This window comes from Argopecten irradians, chromosome 8 (assembly GCF_041381155.1).
Source record: "Argopecten irradians isolate NY chromosome 8, Ai_NY, whole genome shotgun sequence".
NCBI classification, from domain to species: domain Eukaryota; kingdom Metazoa; phylum Mollusca; class Bivalvia; order Pectinida; family Pectinidae; genus Argopecten; species Argopecten irradians.
In genome coordinates this window covers 21,968,862-21,988,461 of record NC_091141.1, presented here as the reverse complement: position 1 = coordinate 21,988,461, position 19,600 = coordinate 21,968,862, and the positions used below count along the sequence as shown (strand labels likewise).

At 35.6% G+C, this 19,600-nt stretch overlaps 1 long non-coding RNA gene across 1 annotated transcript; it reads right to left on the bottom strand.

The window, feature by feature from the left end:
• Positions 1-272: 272 nt before the first annotated feature.
• On the bottom strand, positions 273-9,066 carry LOC138328818 (uncharacterized). Its single transcript, XR_011209365.1, has 2 exons — positions 8,545-9,066; positions 273-735 (listed from the first exon to the last, which is right to left on the bottom strand). It is a non-coding gene; the product is annotated as an uncharacterized lncRNA (long non-coding RNA).
• Between the last annotated feature and the right edge of the window lie 10,534 nt (positions 9,067-19,600).

The window sequence follows — 19,600 nt, the reverse complement described above, 5'->3', positions numbered from 1 at the left end:
GACTTTCTATATGATTGATATTCTCTCTACAGCGAATTCAGAGCACGTTTACTCATCACAATTATCACTGAAGTGAACCTTTATTAAGACTGTGTCCATCCATGATTTATAAAACAAATTTTAAATGACATTAATATTTCTGTAATGCTACGCAGAAAATAGCTTCTAACAGGCTAAATAACGATATGCTAATAACAGCTCATAAAGTTGAAAAATACAAATTCCCATATAGCCATTCCCTACAAACGTGAGTAGGAAAACACATACGAAACTAAGTCCTTCTGTTTTTATTCACCATCAATATTTTTCACCTTTAAAAGGTTTTGTACATAACTCCTTTCATGTAAAATATATACTTAGATATGTGACATTTCATCTTTGACAGTCCTATATATTTACGGCATACTATAGCATAAAATGAGCAACCAGATTCGTGAATCACAAACACACAGTCGATGTAGCAAAAGGATGAATACCATCCGGGACAAGCCTTTAACATTTCCATCGGATATAGATATTATCATTAAGGAATGATATTGATGTTATAACGCAGTGGTAATACAACAGTTCCGATACGATCAATGGAGATTAGAATATCCTAGTAGGTACACAATACGGAACACCATGGAACAGCCGACATCTCCGCACACTTCGTCCGGGGCGACACATACCGGAACAGCCGCTCGCTTCCGGGTTTAGAGGATTACAGCGCCTCCCTATGTTGTTGCAAGGCATCTGTAAAAAAATAAAAAGTTGATTGACCGAGTAAAATTAACATCCTGTGAACAGTTCTGGTCATTAAAGGTCTACTACTTTTCGGATTTTGATGTTTTGATAGGACTATCAAACGAGATTGATAATTTTCGCAAAAGTTATAACATGTAGCTCATTAACGACAATATAATTGATCAGAGTTTTGTCCTATTCATAACCATTGTCAATTAAGGACAAGGGCTCTTGTGTATGTGGTGTGTTTCTTACCCTGCATGTAGGGCGTTAGAATTGTACCTGCTGCCCCTATTGTATGATCGTAAAAGGCGACTAAATTTAGGATCTTATCTATACTCTTCTTCCTAACTAACTTAATTTTTCCTAATGCCTCCCTTGGCACCGCCTCACTTTTGGCCTAGCGTTGAGCGTTCGCCCCTGTGAGGAAGGCTCTTTGGGTTCTGTCCCCTGGCCGAGACACACCAAAGTCTATAAGAGTGGTAGTTTCTGCTCCTGCTTAGCGCTCAGCATATAGGGAGATGGACGACTGGTTCACCTGTTTTCAGTATAATGTGACCGGGTCGGGTGTGTTGCTTGGTGTCTTCGGTGGCATGCTTCAGGGTTATAGCACTATAAAAAGAACAGCTGTCCCACTATACAAGAAGACACAACATGCATATACCTCAGTCTCCTAAAACACGCACCTCGCACAACATACACACAGCACACCCGTACATGGGAGGCCGTCCTTACATGACCATAGCTGTTAATAGGACGTTAATTAATCAAACAAACAAACAGTGTTTTGGGAGATAGTAGTATGTTCTTGTTGTGACTCTGTCTAACATTTGAATGGCTATGACGTTGATTAGTATAGCAAGATAATTAATGAACACCCGTTAACCTTGTTTTACACTCCTAAACAAGTTTGACATTTACACAAGTATCACATATCAATGCAAATAACCTAGCTTAATAGTTGTTATCTAAATTGCGTTATTGAATGCCATTGTTTTCTTTGTTCTATTGTACAAACTATAATGTGGTATAGGATGGATTTGACATCCGGAAGATGATCAAATCCGTGTGTGTAGCACTAAGTTCACAAGATTTAAGCCGACTTATTATCTTCACGTTAATAAGGTCACGGGGACGTGGAGAATTTACAATGTTTATGTGCAATCTTGTGTGATCAGTTTTATTCTATCACGATAACAAAATGAAATGGACTAATCGAACGTACATTGAAAGGGTTTCTCTGTGACATTTTAATTCAATCGCTATCATCTAAATCATGACATTTTAGTGTGTCAGGATCGGAATCGAATCCATACGAATGAATCCAAATTCCATTACTGACAAATGTAGAAATGTTTCAGATAAAAACTATACTTAATAACTTATTGGGCCTCCTGTTCAAAGAACAAAGAATACCATCGTAGAAAATTGTCCACCATCGAATGTGTAAAGAAGTCAAATGAGATGAAATGAAATTAGAAATCTGCAGTTTTACACAGCTTGATATTTAAATGTCATTTTGCTTTTTCTTAACCGTTTAAACCTTGAATAACGTCAATATTGATACCGACGGTGACATGAAGGAGGGAATCTGGATGCAAATGACTTTATAGCTAACTTGTTTTTGCAATTCATATGGTCTGAGAGTCTTGATGGAAATTAAGTTTACAATCTCCCCCCCAGCAATTTTACATTTAATGAACAGCTTGAACGCTTTAGATGTGTTTGATGATGTATTTTTTAGATAGCTTTGTAGGTAGATATACTTAGCTGCCACTGCTATCCCTGTCATCTTTATCGTACGTTATAAAGACCTGATGATGATAAGATACAGACATTTACACAACTACTCAAACCAGCAAAACATATATGCCAAGAAAATTTGTCTAAACGCTGCAGACTATTATATATAAATGGCACAACAAATCAAAACGCACAAGCTACATTTGGAACGTAGTTTGTTGATGTTCACATCCTTAATGTCTGCCCGTAATCAACTAACACATATATCACATACTAACACATATGATAAATGTGACCGAACATAATATTAATACGACTATCTTGTAATTCAAATTGCTGATTACGTCGCTATTTGTTCGAAAGCATCTCACAGAAAGAATATTAATGCCGATATATGACAAAAATAAGTAAGATGAAAATTTATCAAACATCTGCAAAATATAAAATAACTTGCATATGAACTGAGAATTCTGACAAAAGTAATGAAATTCAGGCCTGTATCGCTCACCTGGTTACTTAAGTAGATATTACAAAAACTCTTATATTACAAAATAAAGCCTTCTCTGGATTTTGGCCGGTTCAGCTTTTCATCTTATTAACAGACAGTGTCAATTAAGGAATTCCTTACATGTATACAGTGAGTTGTGTGTTCATTGCAGGGATGAGCGCTGACGCGAAGTTCAAAAGTAAAGCGGGGTCAAGGGTTCGGAAGGAAAAAGCTAGTTAGGAGCAAGAGAGAAGATAGTACCTCAAGGTTAGTCACCTTTTGCGCAGGTACATTTAATATGCACATCATGTACAATTCAAGCGCAATACTAACAGGATAGCAGACACATTACTGACAGTGTGAAATTACAAATTCAGTTATCATGACGATATCCCATTCAAAAGAATTTAAATAAAGTCGGATATATAGATGAGGGACATATCAATTTATAATGTATAAAAATTATAAAAGAAAAAACCTCTGGTCCCCAAACATTTCAATTCCAATCACTGATGGATCAAACCAATGCGACTCCATTCATGTTAGAAAATTTGTTTAAATTAATTGAACCATATACATATCTATATAATTATTGACGTTTTCAGTGTAGCCCGTGACCCTCGAGAGGTAACGTTTGGCATGTCATATGTAACACATTGCACACATTAACAGCCACGGTCATTACTAATTAGCCTAAGAATGTAAACCTTAGTCAGAAGGACCAGGCGAGCTATAAACAGATATGGGTTACGTTACATTAGGCATCATCTGCTTCCAAACATCCGATTTGGTGAAAGAAGTCACTCAATTGAGAATCCGGTGGCCTCTATGAAACAAAATGAGTGCAATACAAGCTTGATCTTGTATCGTCAAAGGAGTATTCAGGGGTTAGTATCTGGTCAAACAACCAGTATTCTCAACATCATATTCAGCAATAACCACTGACCCAACAAGCAAAGCAATTTAGCGTCCGGAGTGATAGTCACAGTTGGATGGATATGCTGGTGATTGCTATTATCGATTACTGCTCCATCTGGACTGATACGAGTCGCTTGAGGGGGGAGGTTTTAGATCATCAAACTGCAGACCCGTTATAAACTAGACATGGACGATAAAACGAGCGTTGAATGCACCACTTTCATCATGACCTGCTATTATTATCTCACAATTACTTCCTTTAATATATTTCCCGTTTTGTGTTTTGCTGCGCGGCTCTAGGAAACCCAAAATTAGTCTCCTTCACTATATATCCTTGCTGCTATCATTGTGTCCCATTCTGGCATTTCGACCATTGATTTTACTGGTATTAATTGCATTCCAAACTAATTTTCAGGGTGTTCTACGAATTATTTACTGACGTGTAAACTTGAATGAATTTTGTTTTAAACTTTAATGCATCGTATTCCGTAGTAGTATATTTTATAATAAGAATCTAAATCTTAAATCAATAACCAAGTTTGAGGTATTTAACTCAAGTAAAATAATTGTCAAAACTTCAGAAATACAAACATATTGATCTACTATTTTCGCTTAAGTACACAACACATCTATGAGTTCAGAATACTTTGGTTTAAATTATTGTCGATTGATTTTGGCACCATTCACAGCTCTCTGGGGTGTGATGATAATACCATTTACAGTTGGAATTACATCATGCTTTGAACGGTTTGTGCAAAATTTCATATTTGAAACACCTTTAGAGAAAGCTGAATATGATGCATACAAATAAATAAAAATGTTTATGCTCAATAAAATAAATAACTTAAACGTTTGAAACCCATTTAGTTATGCTTCACTTTTTTCCGTAAATGCTGTATCAGCAGCAAAAAATGAGAACAGTGAACTATTTACAAACAAGAATTTAAATGCTTTTCAATGCGGATCTAAATGCAATTTGTCGTTTTTCAAATGTCGTTATGTCATTTAAATAAATATTAAAAGCAGGTTGATTGTGACAAACAAGAACAGCATCAACGAGGGCGAGGTGGACACTGCTTCGAGCGTTAGTCCTCTCTTTTTATAATACACACTTCTGGTATTGAATGTTTTTGAAAATAAAATATTATGATCATGATATCCTGCTTGTAACCAGTATTTGTATTGGCTTAAAAAGAGGCCAAAGGGAAAGGCAATCTGACAACAATAAAATAGATTTTAAAGATGAAAACTTTGGCGCACCTCGTGGTATAAAAAAACTTTGAGAGATTTTTTATGCAATGGTGGTCATCTGTGATCATAACATGCAAGGCAAGTTGTAGCTAAATCACACCGGTACAAATTGTGATTTGTTCAAAATATGTTTTCGTGATGGCGGCCATCTTGGGTATCGGATCGACCCAAATAATAACAGTACTTTATATGATCATGAGCTCAATCCCATTCCGATACTTCAGAAGTTTAAAATATGAAGCATTTACTGACAGCGGACTCTAACGGACAAAACGTCACGACTATAAGCCATCTTTGACCATTCGGATAACTTAAAAACAATATTACAGCTTGAATAAGTGTTATGTTTAATAGAAACAAAATCAGGATGTACTATCATCAAAGCTGGGTAGACATAATACACTTTGGTCAACAGGTTGGGGGTTACCATAAGGAACATCAGACTTGTTTCACGTGGTCATGCATGTGTTTCTGGTAATTGTTATTATAAAGGAAATAAAGCCAATAAACGGCGTTAATTTAAACTTATTTTAGAACAAGAAGTCCGATTGGTAAGTATGTTACACGTACAAACATCATAACATTATGCTTTATGAATCCTTGATATAATAACTTGATAAGATGAGCAGTATATTTAGAATAGAATTCATCAGTGCTAATTGAAATAATTTGAGTCTTTGAAAGTTCTTTTGAATGTCTGTCATTATATTTTAATGTGGATCTGTAGATTGTTATCGAAACAATTCTTCTATTAACTACAATTTTTTTTAAATCAGTCATCTTTTATCGGAATTTCCCGACATAAATACAACTGCCTTAGTTCAACATAAGGTTACCATTTAATAAAACAATCATACACCTCTTGTTTATTGAGATAAATCAATATATTCGAGCACAAACCGTTTCGAAAGGTTACCTATTAACAATTACTTCTGATATTACCTTACTAATTACACCTATTGAAGCAGAATATGAACTAATGATGGTTTTTCTATGATTTTCTTTTTTGTGGGGCTTTTGTTGTGACCAGTATATCTGGATATTAATGAATTCAGCTGGTGTAACTTTTGGCCGTGGTATTATCCAGGGAGATTCATTCAGTTGTTATGTAAAACAATAGAACCATCAAACAGAAGATACAACGATAAGAGAAGCAATGCTTTAGGTTATCATTGTGTGGTACGTGTATATATGCAAACCATTCATTAACTAGAATTATGTCAGTATGACATGAAAAGCTGCTGCAGCAACAAAGTTTGATTGCTAATTCATCCTAAAGACAATCTATCCTAGAGATCTGATGCTACGAAACACGTGTGTTGAATACCCCGCTAAAGCATGTGCCTTATTTTCATAACGTGTACTACAAATCTACCGTATTTCACTGCAAATGATATCCCCTCCCGCAAATAAGACCTAACATCTATTTTGACACATTTCCAGACTTAGGTAGGATGTCTGAAAATAAGACCCGAAAAAATGAATTAGGAATTGTGGAAAGTGTTAATATTTAACTTAATGTTATTTTCGACCAAATACGCTGATATATGTTTCCATATACACTGTTTTCACTTCAAACCGGCATGGTCAACACGTTTTAGTATTCGTACAGCTTGTCATTTTTGACATGAATGGGCAAAAATGTTCGTCATTGATGCACATCGTTTCTGCAGTTTGCTGATTTGTTTGTAATTGAGACCTTCTAAGGTAGTTTCGACACGCGTCACACAGGGACATGGCACATTTTATTTTGCTACGGTAGGCAATGTTGCTGACTCGAACGATACTCAGTAAAACGAGAGTTCATAAAAATGCTTTTAAAATTGTAGAAATATGTCCGTAATATAAGCATTTTTTAAGTCATCGCTGTATAGATCTCTGGGCCTATTAGGAAGCTACTTAAGCAAAATTAGGTCTAGATAAAATATTTTCTTGTGAGAATACAGATGTTAAGATACCCAAGTTCATGAGCAAATGAAACCGGATTTTGTAAGTAGTTTCATTTAGTCCAACTTTAGTGAAAATGAAATATTTTCTGGAAATATATCATGAAATACAAATGAAGAATGGTCAATTTCGGACTGAAGAAGGCCCTATAGTGGCTGAATATATATTCCATAGAAATGATTTTGATTTAACTTTGCATTTATTTTGGCCTTTTATTTCGGATTATTAATATACTAGCTTTATACCGTTTTTCCTCATTATGAAATGAAGAAGTATACACTAGATTGTTGTACATGTCTTCTTATTTATTGCTTGTAAAGAAAAACTAATTCAAATAAAAAAACAATTGTAGCATTTTGAATTCGGTCGATGCATGTTTTATTGACCAAAGCAAAATTATCAACCTCGGACTACGTCCTCGGTCGGTAATTTTTCTTTGGTCAATAAACACATGCATCGACCTCATCAAAATGCTATATTTGTATAGTATTTGTGTGTTGTATCCCAGCGTCAAATCTTTCATCGATGATTACGGTCAACAAACTGTGATGAATTCTTAATCTACATATGTACCAATATCTTGTACCACAAATAACTTGTAACATGTATAATGTGTATAGGGGGTTGGTTGGTTGGCGTAAGCTAGATATTTCTATTGGGTTTTTTTTAAGTGTTTTTGAAAATGGAGAACATGTTACTATGGAATGAAATACTTCATTATATCAATTTACTTAAGGAAGTCGACTATCAGATTGACATTAGGTCCCTTATTGAAAAAAAAATAAAATAAAATAATGCCATGAAATATACATTGTTGCATGGTCACTTAATATTTTAAACAAGCAACAGACGCCTTTTTCGTCTTACGTTTGATTTAAGAATATACTTTATTAATCTTATCGAATGTTGATTTGTGTAATATATGAACTCAATACAGTGGGTATTTGACAGTTGGAATGGTATGGTAGACAAGGATATGGTAGATAAATGGCATTTTAATTCTGTATACATCATAAAGCGGTAACCGATACCTGTAGTTATCACGTAAAATTGAATGATATCACTAAAGATATTTGATTTTTCATTTAAATTAGTCTATTACTTTATTAAAAGCATAACACGAGCATTATGCAAATAAATTATATAATATCAATTACATTCTTATCAATTAAAATTGTGTTAAATAAAATGATGCCACGGTAATATTTCACGGTAAATTATGACGAGCCTAATAATAAAATTCCGCCATTTCCGGATGCATCAAAACAACAATATGTAACATTTTTATGCTGTTTTTGATAGTAGTTTTATCTAACAAGAAGTGGTTTCAGTAGTGTCTATAAATATAATTTTTAAAAGGAATTTGATCAAATTAAAACTGTTCCATGTTAATGACAATAATTGAAAATGTGAGTAATATTAATGATATAAGAAATACGTTCAGATCAGTGTAAGTTTTTTGTGGTACTTACCTGATGTAAGCCGATGGTGTAACTTCGTAGAACACGTTTCATTACCAGGTTCGATATTAGAGTTATAGAGTTGTGTGTGCTATTACTTTGGAGCGATGATCCAGCGGCTAACATGAAGATAGTTTCTAATTTGATAAGTGTCCATATTGTCCTCCAACAATTCATGGTACTCCCACAGTTCAGCCAACGTAACATGTGATGAAAGAGCGTCACAAGTCGTCAGTAAATATGTATCCTTAGCATGGCTAACAAGACAGAAAGAATTTGTCCCTTTTTATCCTTTATTAACGCAATGCTTGCTGTGCTATGACAACGCCTACCAATCAAACGCAATTATTTTGGTGGACTTTGGGTTTATAGATTACTGGAAACCTAATAGCAGTGCCAGACAGCTAGAAAGCTTAATTCGTCATGGAATGAATATTTGTTGGACACCCGTGGCTTAATTACAAAAACCGTACCTTCACTGTGTTGAGTCGAAGTTCTAAATAAAGATAACTTGTCAAAGTGTCAATCAGTATCACACCTTCATGGCTTGTCCATTGGTTGCTTGTTATCGTAGGTGTAACACGAAACACATGCCCAGGGCAACTGGTCAAGGTATTTAATGCTAATTATCGATAAATAGCGACATATTGTCATTACTGCTACAGGTTCTGGCAGTATACCGTGTACTTGACGGCAGAATATAACTATCCTTGTGCGTTTCATATAATGTAACTGTTCATACAGTCGATAAAACATCAATATTCTTCAAGCAATTTCGAAAAAAAGATTTAGATCAATGTACTTGTTAGGAAATGTCTGTATAACCAAGATATACACTACGTTAGCCAATGTTTAGACTCTATATATGGCTAACACAAAGGTAATATCTTAGTGATCCTTCTTGTTCCATAACATTGTAAATGTCAATTGGATCCTCTGGTCATTTACTTCGCCTGATGTTGAGAGGAAATGGTTCCGATAGGTCAAACAACACGCAAGATAATAAAGTGCGTCACAGATTCTCACGTGCTTATTTACTCGACCATATGTTAAACAATACCTTGGTATATCATACCAATCTACGTAGCATTAATTTTGATCAAATTAGAGTTTTTCTAAATTCCACAATTATTATTCATGTGGCATCTCTCATTTATCTCTTTAATTTTGCGATATATTTTCGGTTCTATTTACTTTCAATTTACAATATGTTTGACCATAAAGGTCATTAACCATTACGAGAATCACTAAATGACTAAAAGCTTATTAATGTATCACGATCATTGAGTAGTTGTTTACGATTACTAGAGAAAACATGGATGGTGGAATATGAAGTCCCTGAGGTTTACGGCAACTTAATTCTTAACTATAATAACTATAAACACTATTATCACTTTTGCAAATAATTATAAGATAATAAATGAGTATTTGTCAAGGACAAATGACTGTTTCTCCTCTCCCATACTCTTCCACCTTTCCCTTTTCTCCTTCTTTCTTATAAAAGAAATTTTCGATTGTATTCACTGTTTTCTATTATGTATATATTTAATTTATGTACTCGGGAGAGGACGTCATGAAGTTGGGAGACTTGTGTCCATTCCCTGTTCTCATTAATTTAAGACAAATATGTTTAAATCAAGAAACCAAGAACTATAGACAACTAATACTTTTGATATATTTAATATACAGCGAGCGATACCGCTTATTATTTAGCAAAACTTGTAACGGTAAATAGTTTGGATCTCTTTGATTTCCCACATAGCTCGTTGAATGTTTTGTATTCATTAACAATTTTAACATGTTTTAGTTTTTCTGAAACAATGTAAAATTTTGCAGAAATCTTTCAGGGTCTATGGTTAGCCTTATGCGAATAAGTCTTCACTGTAAGAAGACCAAACAGTCACACATACTGTACTTTCAATAGTCTTCTTATATCAAGACTTGGTACGAACCGATACTATTCAGATATAAAAGAGTCTTAAGGTGCTTAATTACTTAAATAACTTATGAATTGCATTACCTCAAGTGTATAGAGACCGCAGAACCAAATGATTTCGCTATATACGATATATTAACGTTTGCCACTGTCCAGGTTAAATGGAGTTTTCAAGTCTGGTCACCTGTCACTAATTTTGAAGAATGGCATCTGGCATACCTGTGAATAAAAAGAAATAAAGATCTACATTCACCTCTCTATGAAATCTTGTGCCCAAAAGGGGATTTCCAGGAATCTATTTTTGGTTTGATTCTGCGGTCCCTATAGTACTGGTATGAGGTTGCCACTGGGGATGGTCAACAATAGATATTGTAGTGATATGGGAACTATTGGCCTTTCAGCTTTTGTAGAAATGAATACAATATTGAGAACAACTCTCTGTATAGGATGGTAGTTCAATATTATACATATTTCTACCATGATGACAACCCTTTTGACTGATTCATTTGGTCCGATGGGTTATCTATAAATAAATATTAAAAAATCATTGATGTGGAAGAATTAGTACATTTCGTTAATGGAATGGCTGAACATATGGAGAGAGTGTAAGTGAACTTCGAGGCATAGTGTTTGCTTTCAACAACATATATTTACATATGCCCCTATAAAGTCAATGGGAGGGGCGTTGCGTTCAAATTAACGTAATCGCAATGACGTATGGATATAAACGCAGTACAGGTTCGGACTTCTACTAGCTCACGCTTCGATAATATTTTGCGTCATAAGTTGACGGATTTCAATATAACAATAAAGAGTTTTTATTAGATCCAATTAAATATGTATTTGACATCAAAACAAAAGATGTGTTCAAGCATTGTAACGGTAATAAACAACAACACGATTCGCTGGTCGGGGCTACAATCGGAGGGCTTTCCTCAGGAATGTTCGGGGAATTCCATAGTTACTTCAGTAGTACATGAGTGTACGGTCACTCATTTCACCTAAATATTCAGAACATCTGATTGTCGGTGAATAATTCTTGGAGCATCTAAGCGAACGATAGGTTAACAGATCATCTACAGGTTTCCTGAAAAAAAAAACATTACAGGAAGCCTATCCGAAACAGTATCATCAGCGCTAGCGTTACCACCGTTAGCATTCAATATAGGCCTACACTCACGCAAACACTTTTCTATCATCCGTACAATAAAATAAAAGTCATGATTATGAAGAATTTAGTCTATATCGTATTCGTAGACCGATACATACATGACAAACATTCAGTAGCTCAACGGTCATACCATCAATAGGCTATAATACAGTAACTTTCCTCGGTTGAAAATCAAATATGGCGGGTTCGCTCCACTTCGGACCGCATCGCTACCCTGACAACGATACCGTACCGGTAGTCGTTCCGCCTCGGTTATCTCAGTTTTTATTCGAAATGGACATTATTGATAAATTATCAAATTGAAAAAAACCCACATATTTTAAAAATAATTGAAAGGTGTCATTGTTATATTTCAAACCAAACTGCAGCTATAACATTCAACAATCGGAACTATATCTTCGGTCATCCTGACTACCGTAGTCACCCAACTTAGCAACCATCACCGTTTTAAATTTGGAGAGATTGAACTGGGATACAGACATATTCTACATGTAGCGCTAACGCGCTACATTGAATATGTCTGTATCCCATTGCGTTCATACCACCTTTAACGCAATGAAAACACAGTTCAATCTCTATATAAACGCAATATAATATATGATACTTTAATATTTACAATTTCACTAAAACCCTTCTATACTCTGTAACCTTACATTGTCAATATTCTATAAACAAGTGAGCTTACACCTTCAATTCAACAGTTCCCCAACTTCATCACTGTTGTATCAATCCCAAATGACTTACGCGATTGTCTTGGTCTGAAATGTTCTTGAAGTAGCATATACTGAATCATTGTGTGCTGGGATTTTATATTCTAATAGTAAGCACCCAATATTCATTATTGTATTTTTGTTATCAAGTGAATATCGGTTCTACATGTAGGGTCTTGCTGGCTACCCTAAAGACTTCAAGAAGTTATGATCTATAGTGATCCTTGTCTTTATCATATATATATTAATTTAATAAATATTTATGAATTAAATTGTATATACCTTAATCTTTTGGGGCCCATGTTAAATAGCTAAATGGTTACTGCCTCAAATAAAAAAGTAGCTCTAATTTCATCCTTTAGTCTTACTACATTGCTGGTTGCAGATGTATTTTACATGTGTGTATAATTGGCAGGCCCAATATTACAAACACTGGGAAAGCATTTAATTCGTGCATTCAGAACTGATGTGACTATCACTGGCTGACAGATATGTAATGTTGGAGTTTGCAGACACTTTTTAATTCTTCAAAGTGACGTAATGTAGTCTATACATTCCTAATTTGGGCCTGCGGCATGCAGGCCTGAAGGTCTACCAAGTGTGCCACTACACTATCTTCTTTGAGATGTTGTATTGTGCCAATAGTCAAATGACTCTGTTAAGGTCACTGGGTCTTTTGTTTCTGTTATTTCTGATGTCTTCAAGAGTTACATTATTTCATTATACTGAAGCCTCACTAAACATTTATACCCCACAACACACTGCACACATAGGAGACCTCCTTGTGCGATCCTGGCAGGTTATGTGACGTAAATCCAAATCAAACTAATGATATACATTTTACAAGAAAAAACAATAAATTCTTAGCTCATCAATTGTTAGGTCATCTGACCGAAGGTCAGGATGACCTATTGTCATCGTGTTTTGTCCGTCGTCGTGCGCCGTCCGCCGTGCGTCGTGCGTAAGACTATTTATTCAAAAGCCTACTTCATCCTTGGATGGATTTCATCCATATTTGGTTTGAAACATCATTGGGAAAGGACAATCATATATTATATAAATGAGCCGTGTCCGACCCCTAGGGGCTGAGGGGTGGGGCCCCAAAAGGGCAAATTTTCTTAATTTAAGCTTTAAAATTCTACTCCTCCTTCATCCTTGGGTTGATTTCATCCATATTTGGTGTGAAACATCATTGGGGAAGGACAATCATATTTTATATAAATGAGCCTGGTCCGACCCTAAGGGGCTGAGGGGTGGGGCCCCAAAAGGGCAAATTTTCTTAATTTAAGCTTTAAAATCCTACTCCTCCTTCATCCTTGGGTTGATTTCATCCATATGTGGTGTGAAACTTCATTAGGGAAGGACAATCATATTTTATATAAATAAGCCTGGTCCGACCCTTAGGGGCTGAGGAGTGGGGCCCCAAAAGGGCAAATTTTCTTAATTTTAGCTTTAAAATCCTACTCCTCCTTCATCCTTGGATGGATTTTATCTATATTTGGTGTTAAACATCATTGGGGAAGGACAATCATATATTATACAAATGAGCCTGGTCCGACCCTTAGGGGCTGAGGGGTGGGGCCCCAAAAGGGCAAATTTTCTTAATTTATGCTTTAAAATCCTACTCCTCCTTCATCCTTGGGTTGATTTCATCCATATTTGGTGTGAAACTTCATTAGGGAAGGACAATCATATTTTATATAAATGAGCCTGGTCCAACCCCTAGGGTCAGAGGGGCGGGGCCCCAAATGGGCAAATTTTCTTAATTTTAGATTTAAAATCCTACTCCTCCTTCATCCTAAGATGGATTTCATCCATATTTTGTGTGAAACATTATTGGGGAAGGGCAATCAAATTTTATATAAATGAGCCTGGTCCGACCCCTAGGGGCTGGGGGTGGGGCCCCAAAAGGGCAAATTTTCTTAATTTTATCTTTAAAATCCTACTCCTCCTTCATCCTTGGGTGGATTTTATCTATATTTGGTGTTAAACATCATTAGGGAAGGACAATCATATTTTATATTAATGAGCCAGGTCCGACCCTTAGGGGCTGAGGAATGGGGCCCCAAAAGGGCTATTTTTTTAATTTTAGCTGGCCCACATCCTGTTTTCAGGTTTCGGTCTCCGATCTCAATGAAAATTGGTCTATAGGGGTTTTAATTGATGCCGAACAACATGCAAACATTTTCGTAAAGATTTTGGTATTCCAAGATGGCCGCTGGCCCACTTCCTGTTTTCGGGTTCAGTCTCCGATCTCAATAAAAATTGGTTTAATTGATTCAGAAGGGGGAACTTTAGGTGAGGACAATCATATTTTATAAAGGACCGAGTTAAGACCCATGGGGATAGTACAGTGAAGGTCCAAAATGGGAGCTTAGCTGAAATTGCTGGCTTTAAAATCTGACTCCTCCTTATATTAATCCTTGAATGGGTTACAACAATATATGGATGAAGGGCTACCAAGTTTGTTCAACAAATGACATTTACTTATTTCAGAAACTTGCATATTCAACTAAGGAGTTCCTTGTATTGTTTATATTAATCGTTAACCAATACTTTATACTGTGACTTTGTTATTTTGTGCCATGAGTCAGATGACCGTTAAGGCCCATGGGCCTCTTGTTGGTGTATTTCACCTCCTGCCCACATTTTTTCACAGGTGATCATATTTGAAGTTATATGTGCCGTAATTTCCATACCTACGAATCAAAAAACAGGTTTTTATGTTAAACTCGCCACCGCAAATTACCAATATTTTGAGAATAACAATACTTTCAATGCATATGTTTTAATTTTACCAGTACAAATAAGAGCTGCAAATCAGCCAAAAATCTGTTATTTTCATCTAAAACCTAGAGAAATGAGTACATACGGACAGCCCATGAAGACAAGTTGTGGTGTACAATTTCATTTCACATTTGTTACAGTATTTAAAGTAATTATAGTGATTTCTGTGTGTGTTTCCATATGTAAATATGCTTAAGGCATAAAACACAATAATTTTACAATGCTTTTTAAGGCAACACATACATGTTTGTCTGTTCATCAGAATGATTTTCACAGGTTAGTTAATCAAACCTGATGGTTTTCAACAGATTGCTGAAGAAATAATAGCCCATCAATTTTTTTGCCAGTTACGGCACTTATAATTTAAAATTTCTATTTAAGTGCAGTAAAATGTTCAGATTATAGGACTCATGCGTATAATCTATTCGAAAGCAACACTTGATGATTTATCAACAAAATTAATTCCACCTCAGTCACCTCATTCTTATATGATACAAATGGATATAATGTACAACAGATCCAAGGTCTATTATCATTGATACTGTTCTCTTTGAAATATTGAACACATAAAGGGAAACTTCACATTAATTGTACTTAGCATCAACAGACTTTATATTTCCAAATTCAATATGGTTACTGTCTGCCGATACATATTATGCAAAACTCCAGACCCAGCCTAGCTAATATGTTTCATTTAAGGAATTTAGACATCTTCTGTACTTTCTGGAGAAATTGATAACAATCGAAAATGGCTGCATATCACCAAATGCAATTGACAGAACTATAAAGACCCAGATGAGCCTACACATGAAATTCGAGAAAGATGACGTCAGAACTTTCTGAGGATTAGCAGTAGCAACCGTCAATTATCAAAATCCAATGTGGCTGAATATCACCAAATGCAATTAACAGCACTGTAGTGACCAATATGAACGTACATATGAAATATCCTTCAATGAAATATCCTTCAGAACTTTCTGATGAAGCAAATGTCTACAATATATCAAATAACAACAATAATCAAACCATTATTAGGTGCGTTGTGATTAACTTCATTAGTGTTCCGCCAGTAGAGAGGGGGCGTTAGTACTCGGGATTATAATCTCTATTGTTAGTTGACGACCATAAAGCGTGTTCGTAGATTTCAACATATTCACGATATTACATAAATTCGTAAACATTCACGAAAATTTGCGTTTCATCTCTCACTATTTTACAGTATGTCCATGATACTATGAAATGAACGAATTACATAGGTAAAAAAAGTGTAACTTATTTATTCAATTATCGTACCAAAACGTATGGATTGAACAAATTTTAACGGAAAGGTATCCAGTTGTCAGTAAACTGCATTTCGCTTTGTATATGCTACGACATTTGCCCCGATAGTGAATAAGAATTTTTATGTATGAAACGTGGCTAGATACTAACTATCAATCGGTCTATTGATATAGATGTAATAGTGAACATTTTCAAGTTTCAATGATAACTTATTTTAGAATACTTTGACATGTAATTATTCTTCCGAAAAATAATTAGTATCTAGTCAACCTGAACATAACCCGGATGACGCAAGATTCTGCTATAATATTATATAAAGATATATATATAAAGATTATTGTTTGTTTAAAACATCCAATCAAAATTAAGTGGAAGCAATACAATTGGTTTAGGAATAACTTGCAATACATCCATGACCTTATCGTCTTTATAAGTCAACGTCTGGCACCTAAATGAATTGGACTGCACATTAATGGTTGTATAAGCCAAATGACGTCACAATAACACCCCTCATCACGAATATCCACACGTAAGCGCCGTCATCAAATTTCTGTATTCGATTCCGTGCAGTGGATTACATTGACCTCATTTTGACGCCAAATATCAGGATATGAAAAACCCTTGATCGAAGAACATAATTAATTAATAATCAAGACGACATCATTAATATATTATTACAGGAAAACAAAGTCAATAAATACGCTATACTGGTTAATGCGAGAACTAGAACTCCCAATAATTCGGTACGAGCCTTTGAGTGCGGTATCTACCAACTTCTCTCGCGTCACGTGTATGATCGGCAAGATAATAATATTTTATAAGTGGTGATACATCTCGCTATCGAAACGCTATATTTATAATACCATTACAATAGTAATAGTAATACACCTCACGATTGTATGGAGGCGGGACAGATTACTGAATTGTTTATAAGTGTCATTTTCTGTCTGGTATTTTATAACATTTATGCAGTTACCACTGACATTGTCTCCATAACCATGATACTTTTGAGAGAAAAATAATATTTTTTCCTCTCAAAGGTATCATGGTTATCATTCTGCCCTGCAGGTAGGGAGTTAGAATTGTAGATCGTAAAAGGCGACTAAATTTAGGATATTATCTTTTCTATATTCTTCCTAACTGACTTTATTCTATTCTTGTGCTTTTTGCTTTTATATAATACTATTTCACTGAAAAAAGACACACCCAACTGGTTACAATACGCTAACAACAGACAAATCATTCGTCCCACTCCCTATATATATGGAGAGCTCAGAAGGACAGAAACCACCATTTTATAGACTATGACGTCTTGTCTAATGGTCAGATCCTACAGCTTTACTCAATAGAAGAACTCAACTCAAGGCGTACAGTGATGTGGTATCTAGCAAGGACAAATATCCTAATGTCTCCCTAGACACCGTATCACTTTTGGCCTTTGGTCGAGCGCTCGTCCCTGTAGGATTAGCTCTGGGTTCTGTCCCTTGGACGAGACACACTAAAGTCTATAAAAGTGGTAGTTTCTACTCCTGCTAAGAGCTCGGCACACAGGGAGCAGGACAGTATAATATGACCGGGTGGGGTGTGTTGCTTGGTATCTTCGGCAACATACATCAGTGATGTTCACTATTTAAAGGGCAACAGTTCCTATATACAAGAAGACACAAAACACGCACCTCGCTCTACATACGCCGCCATACATGGGAGGTCGTCCTTACACCCCCCCCCCTAAATAGGACGTTAAGTAATCAAACAAACATATTGTATAATGATACCGAAGCACGTAGGGCGATTTTATTGTTATGGAACAATACCTTTTGTGGGTAATGAAATTGTGATCAACATATAAAGGGAGTGGGGCGACTGGTTTGTCCGTCCTTGACCGTGAGGGGTGTTATTGTTTTGCATGCTTAGCGAGATATGAGTTAGTACTATAAAAATTAATAAAAAGTTTCAATAACATCCTAATAACTGCAAGGGTCATCTATGGACTGCCTCCAATGTTTGCAAGGTGTAATTTGTGTTTGTCTGTATGTATTAGGAGGTTGTGATATATTTGTGTTGTCTCTCTGCAATAGTGGAACTTTTTCCCCTTTTACATTCAATCTTATCTCCCTGAAGCATGTCGCCAAAGAAACCGATCACGCACACTCCACCGGTCACATTTAGGGTGAAACCAGTTCCAACTTTCTGTATGCTTGCGCTAAGCAGTAGCTGAAACTATCAATAATATTGTGTTTAGGTCCTATTGTATCTCGGACAGCCTAAGGGGGTTGAATTTAAAATCAACTAAATATAAATTCTCGATTATTGTAATAGTCTGTCTATTCAACGAGCGTCTTGTATATCTCGTAAATCATCCGTCAATTAAACATACAATCATATTTACATTGTCCCTGTTTTATCCTGTGATGTCTGACTACTCAGTTCATGTAGATGTGAGCTGATTTTTCACCTTTTATTTTGGTTTCTTTACTTTTATAACGCATATGTGCATGTGTATTAGCTGCGTAGATATTTATTTTAAAGATCCCGTTTATAAATAGATATAGTTTGGACTAGGTCTGTTTGAATGTATTCTTTCATCTGATATTTCTTAAATCTCCCTCCGTCTCCGTCTCTCTCTCTTGGTGCTGCTGCTGTTTTAATTTAAGTTGAATGCAGAAAGATAAAATGAAACCTCTAATGATAATGATGCTTTAATTGTTACTGTTGAGGCTGTAGCTACTTTGTAAGGGAGGTAAATCTTACAACATAGCTTGCATCCAATAATTTTGACGCAGAATTATGGATAAAAGCCGGTTGTTAAGTTTTTTTTTATTTCTTTAATGCTAAATAATCATTTAATGCTTATTCATACGACTGATTTTACTGCAGGTAGGGAGTTAGAATTGTACCTGCTGCCCCTATTGCATGATCGTAAGAGGCGACTAAATTTAGGATCTTATCTTTTTCTTTCTTCCTAAATTACTTTATTCTTCCTAACGTCTCCCTTGACACCACCTCACTTTTGGCCTTTAGTTGAGCGCTCGCCCCTGTGAGGAAGGCTCTGGGTTCTGTCCCCTGGCTGAGACACACCAGAGTCTATAAAAATGATAGTTTCTGCTCCTGCTTAGCGCTCAGGATAACGGGAGTGGGACGACTGGTTCGCCCGTTGTCAGTATAATGTGACTGGGTGGGATG